The sequence below is a fragment of the Triticum dicoccoides genome, chromosome 4A (assembly GCF_002162155.2).
Source record: "Triticum dicoccoides isolate Atlit2015 ecotype Zavitan chromosome 4A, WEW_v2.0, whole genome shotgun sequence".
Taxonomy (NCBI): domain Eukaryota; kingdom Viridiplantae; phylum Streptophyta; class Magnoliopsida; order Poales; family Poaceae; genus Triticum; species Triticum dicoccoides.
The window spans coordinates 711,395,333-711,401,722 of NC_041386.1; the positions used below are offsets into that span (position 1 = coordinate 711,395,333).

At 49.3% G+C, this 6,390-nt stretch overlaps 1 pseudogene; it reads left to right on the forward strand.

The window, feature by feature from the left end:
- Positions 1-1,448: 1,448 nt before the first annotated feature.
- On the forward strand, positions 1,449-3,724 carry LOC119284197 (annotated as a pseudogene).
- Positions 3,725-6,390: the final 2,666 nt, after the last annotated feature.

The window sequence follows — 6,390 nt, forward strand, 5'->3', positions numbered from 1 at the left end:
GGGACCAAAGGGCCTCCTGCCTGGGCTCGTCGCACCGGCCATGTAGAGGCCCATCTGTCCCGGTTTGTATAAGAACCAGGACTAAAGGCCTAGGGCATTAGTAACTACACTTTAGTCCCGGTTCAACAACCGGGACAAATGGCCCTTGCGAACTGGGACAATAGGCCCTTTTTCTACTAGTGGCACTCTATCACTTTATGACTGGCACTAATCTTGCTGAAGGCTACACTAGATGATCTGATCTAGCAAGTAATCGTCTATATACTTCTTCTATCTCGCTACAGTAGTGTCATCGCGTAATGTTTGTTTTGTAATCCAGACTGTGCGCAGTTCCAATAAGTAGATTTTATCAGATAGGTATCAGTGTGTGTTCTCCTGTTTAGTATAGCATGTATCGTGCATGATGGCAATAAATGTACTTACTTTCATCATATCATCCTACATTGGTAATTTATGCATGTATCAACATCTATTTCCATCTCATCTTATTTTGTGTGATCCAATCAGCACGCTCCTAAGAATACTTACTATAAATAAGCATCACACCCCATATATATATGCTGTATCGATGGGCGCGGCATGCCGCCGCGTGGGCTATGCTAGTACCATTATTAATTAGGTAGGATTGTCAAATGCTATGCCGCTCCTTCAAGGAAGATATTCATTTCGTTGCATTTGTACTTTCGAGCTCTGTCCGAGCACCAGCGTGCCCGAGCTCTCTCCAGAGCGGCTCGCGCCGCACCACCCTGAGCGGGAGGAGGGAAGGACCCCGGCGGCGCCGAGCCGCATGGACTTTGCCCTGCAGCTCCTACCGGCGGCAGCGAGGGGGTTGGGGATGACCAGGTGTGGCTCTGGCGGCGGCTAGGGTTCGCTCCTGGCCACCTGCGGGAGTAACCGATGAGTGAGTCATTCTGTGAGTTCTCCTGTAGTTTGCATCAATACATGATCTTGAGACTCGGAGTCTCGACGCCCACTCAAACCCCCTTGTCGCTCTGCTTGGGCTACTTAGGAAACCTAGTGCGTCGCTGGTAGGCTCCCCTGCAGCGCCTCCTAGCGTGTGCTTTTTGCTATAAAAGGAAATTCCATTGGGGCGTACCAGCATGGGAAGACTTCCTTGCACATGTATGCTGCATATAAAATTTGGGAAAAATTTCCTTCACAGATGAACGATAGGTTGAGAAATATAGCAATTCCTGTTAATTTGACTACTACTCCGAATTTGTTATCGGTTAGCCCATGTTATATTAGGAACAATCACCATGAGGTGTGTCCAAGTAGGACTAGTGCTTAGTGGTAGTTTACCAGGTGCGCTAGCTCTGTATAAATATACGTGTACCCCCGTACGTCCCCATGAGAAACAATCCAAGAAATCGATCAAAGCCAGGCCAGCTCAAACCAGGTCGCTCTTCTTCGAATAGGTAGCTTATCGATCGAAAGCGATGACAAACATGGCCGTAATAAAAGGGATGGTGGAGCTGGCCATAATCGGCGTATCGGCCATCACTACTGTTGGTTTATCCTGGACAGCGTGGAACCTGTACGAGAGAGAGAAGAAGCCCTCCTCCTCGAGGAAGGGCACCCTCAAGACCTTGGCCGCCGGCGCGTCTGATCCTGTCATCGGCTTGACCGCATCATCTGCATCCTCTGCCGCCGGACCAAGAACTGCGCAGCGCTCGTCGGACCGGCCGGTGTCGGCAAGACGGCCATCGTCGAAGGCCTGGCCCAGCGCATCGCTGCTGGGGCGGTTCCCGACGCGCTCTCCGGGGCTCGCGTGGTGGAGCTCGATGTCGGGGCAATGGTCGCGGGACCAGTGGCGTGGCATGTTCGAGCAGTGCTTGAAGAATGCCATCAAGCAGGCGGAGGATGCGGCCGGAAAGCTGATCCTCTTCATAGACGAGATGCACATGATTGTTGAAGCTGGTGACAGAGGTGGCACTGTGGACGCTGCCAACATTCTCAAGCCAGCGTTGGCCCGTGGTCGCATCCGTTGCATAGGTGCTACCACATCGAAAGAGTACCGAAAATACATAGAAAGGGATGCGGCGCTAGAGTGACGATTCCAAAGGGTTGATGTCGATGAGCCGAGCGTGCAGGCGACCGTTGCCATCCTGCAGGGGTTGAAGTAGCGGTACCAAGACCACCATGGCCTGACAATTCAGGACGACGCTCTTGTTGCTGCTGCCCAGCTTGCTGACCGTTACGTTACAGGTATGTTCGTCAAGTGATTCAGAACTAGTTCGATTTACTTCCCGATAGGTTTGTGCATATTAAAGAGATTGTGGATTTTTATTGTTATCAGGCCGCCAATTTCCTGATAAAGCAATTGATCTAATGGACGAGGCATGCACTTCTGTGAAGTTGCATCAACCAAAAAAAGTTAAAGATAAAAAAACTAGCACTATAAATGCAGTGGAGGAGGTAACTGTTGGTCCATATCATATTGCACAGGTAAATTTGCATTCTTTGCAAATCGTATCCATACGAGTAAGTTTCATCTGTTTCAGTGTGATGTTCAGTGTGATGTTCATGTCATGTTCTATTGTTATATCAAGGTTGTGGGCCGATGGACTAAAATTCCGATCAATACACTTGGCCGAGAGGAGGAGGATTTCAGCCACATAGTAGAAAGATTGCATGAGAGAGTAGTTGGACAATATGAAGCAGTTAATTTGGTTGCACAAGAAGTTCTACGTTCTAGGGTCGGCTTTGACCAATCTGGCAAACCAATTGGCTCGTTCCTCTTTTTGGGCCCGACTGGTGTTGGAAAGACGAGCTTGCGAAAGCACTTGCAGAGAAGCTTTTTGACAACGAGAAGACACTAGTCCACTTTGACATGTCGGAATATGCTGACAGTGCATCTGTGTCCCGTCTAGTTGGAGGACCTGGAAGGTTTAACTTGTACACTCTTTGCACTTGTATTTCTTTCCGAAACTTTCTTCTCGTGCCTCACTTTTCCATTTGACTTTCTGAAGCTATGAGCAAGAAGGACAGCTTACCGAGAAAGCCAGGAGCCAACCGTATAGTGTCGTTCTTTTTGACGAGGTGGATAAGGCACATTCCTCAATTTTCAAGGTCCTCATTCAACTCCTCGATGACGGCAACTTGATTGATGGATAGGGTAGGAACGTATCTTTCAAGAACACTATCATAATCATGAGCTCAAATCTAGGAGCAGAGAACCTGTCCGCTGGAATGGCCGTAGAAAACATAGAATCTGCACGGGGTCTTCTCATGAAACAGGTATGCCAAACCGTCCCTTGTAATGTACCAGTGGGCACCCTGCTGACCAACATATTTACTTCTTATTGCAGGTTGAGAAACACCTTAAGCCTGATTTTATCAGCAAACTGAGTGAAACTGTGATATTTGAGCCGCTTTCTCATGACGAACTGAGGGAGATCGTGAAAATCCAGATGAAGAGTGTGGTTGCTATGGCAGCTAACAAGGGCATCTCTTTGTTTGCAACAGATGCCGCTAAGTACATGTTATTTTTACCAAACCAAATCATACAAATTTGCTTAGTCTTGTATGTCCCGCTTACGATGCATGCATGGACTATGTATTGTAGGTGTATGGCGCAAGGCCTATTAAGAGGTGGATGAAGAAGAATGTGACGAGAGTTCTTGTGGACATGCTGGTCAATGGAGAAGCCTGTCAAGGCTCAATCATCTGCATCAATGCCACCGACGACAAGAAGGGGCTGAAGTACCAAGTACTGAAGTAGCAGGAGGTGGCAGACTGAGGACAGCTAGAGCTTGCCGTTTGCATAGGCAACGGACAGATTAGACCGAATTAATATGTGTGTTTTTAGTGAGTCATCAAGCCCTTATTTCAAGTGGCAAAATGGTATGTACTACTCATGATCTTATATTTCTTTGTTAGAGCTAAACATGCCATCTACGAGGAGTGTCCGAGTAGTACTCGTACTGGTGTGTCCGAGTAGTACTCAAAACAGTGGCCGAGTAGGATTAGTCTTGGGCTGTTTAGCTCCTTTATATACCCTGTAACCCCCGTGTAAACAATTAGCCAGAAACGAAAAAAGAGCAATACAAAGTATTCAACAGGCTCGACACGAGCCCGTGGCCATCACAACGATTCAGTGCCTTCGCGTTCGTTCGTTCTTGTCGAGAGGTTCCGTCGAGAGAGCTTCAACGGGTCGCCTACGTACTTGCGCTGTTGCATGCAAGATCCATCAAGGTGCTAGCTAGCTTGCTTGCTAGCTTTGCACTACGAGTAAGGATCCTGGGTGAATTGATCTAGCGATCAAAAGCCAACAATTGGTATCTAGAGCCTCGACGATCTACGATGACGGATAGCGACGCTGAGTCCGTCAAGTCCGGCAACGGCGGTTCCAAGGCGAACAAGTCCGGCAACGGCAGTTCCAAGGCAAACAAGAAAGGCGACAATGTGAAGAAGGGCGGCAAGTCAGCAACAAGTGGTGGCGGAACGGGCGGCGCCAACGTACAGGCGCATCGCAACATCCCCATCCAGTACCCGATGCTCACCGACGCCAACTACGGCGTGTGGGCGGTGAAGATGAAGATCATTCTCCGAACCCTTCGAGTGTGGGAGGCCATCACGGACGACGACGTCGACAAGGAGTGCGACGAAGGTGCCATGGCCGCCATAGCCCAGTCTGTGCCGGATTCCGTGCTGATGACATTGGCGGAGTTCGAGACAGCAAGAGAGGCGTGGAATGCACTCAAAGAGATGAAGATCGGAGAAGATCGTGTCACGAAGGCTCGGGCACAAGTGCTGAAGCGCCAATTTCACAAGTTGCAGATGGAGGAAACTGAATCGGTGAACGACTATGTCATGCGTCTGACTACATTGGTGGGAGAGATCCGCGCGCTTGGTGCAAAGCTCGAGGAGACCGAGATTGTGGAGAAGTTTTTCAGTTCGGTGACTGATAAATTCACGTACATCATCGGCACGCTCGAGCAGCTTTACGACATCGACGACATGACCATAACGGAGGCGATCGGACGCTTGCGGACATGGGAAGAGAATGCCCGTGGTTGTCGGAAAGGCAAAGGAGAAGGTAGTGACCAACTCATGTACTCGCGCGCAGATTGGGAGTCCCCAAGTAGCAAAGGAAGGCGCAATGTTGGCGAAGGCTCAAGCAACGCGAAGCGCGGCGGACAAACCGAAGAAGGCAAAGGAAAAGGCAAGCCACAAGGTCCTGGTAAGGCGGACCGATCTAAAGAGCGGAAGCCACAAAACTTGGATATGTCCGAGGTCAAGTGCTATAACTGCAACGAGATGGGTCACTTTGCGAAGGATTGTCCGGAGCCTAACAAGAGGGAGATCAAGGCAAATTTGGCGAAGCTGGAAGACGAACGTCCAGGTCTTCTGATGGCCGAAGTTTGTGATCTCGTGGAGCCTAACAAGCGGGAGATCAAGGCAAATTTGGCAAAGCAGGAAGACGAACGTCCAGGTCTTCTGATGGCCGAAGTTTGTGATCTCGTCCAAACAGCGATTGTAAAACCAAACCGGAAGGTGCTACTTCATGAGGAAAAAGTAACACCAAAGTTATCCGGGAGCCATAACGTGTCGTGGTATCTCGACACGGGTGCCAGTAACCACATGACGGGGTGCAAGGAGAAGTTCCTCGAGCTAGAATATGATGTTCAAGGCTTGGTCAAGTTCGGTGATGGTTCAAATGTGGAGATTTGCGGGCAAGGCTCTGTCCTCTTTGAGGGTCTCACAGGAGAACATCGCATACTCACCGGAGTGTACTACATCCCACGGCTTCGAAACAACATCATCTCTGTCGGGAAACTTGACGAGAATGGATGCAAGGTGGATATCGAGAACGGAGTGATGACGATCTTCGACAACCTCCGAAACGTGCTAGCGCATGTAAATCGCACGCGGAACAGGCTCTATATTCTCAACCTTGATCAATCTCAACCGGAGTGTTGGCTCGCCAAGAGTGATGATGATTCATGGTTATGGCATGCTAGATTTGGACACGTTAACTTCTACGCCTTGAAGAAGATGTCGAAGATGGAGATGGTATCTCGGATGCCGTTTATCGACCATGTTGATCGAGTATGTGACGGGTGTTTGGTTGGAAAACAGCACCGCAGGCCGTTCCCTACTCAGTCTATCTATTGTGCAAGTGATGCACTCGAGCTGCTCCATGGTGATCTATGTGGCCCTATCACCCCAACAACTCACGGAGGAAAGAAGTACTTCTTCCTTGTGGTAGATGACTACTCGAGATATATGTGGGTCGTTCTCCTACGATCTAAAGATGAGGCATTTGAAGCGTTCAAGAAGCTGAAGGCTGCAACGAAGATGGAACACAAGCTGAAGGTTCACGCTCTACTGACAGATCGCGGCGGAGAGTTTACGTCAAACGAGTTCAACGACTACTGCGAGAAG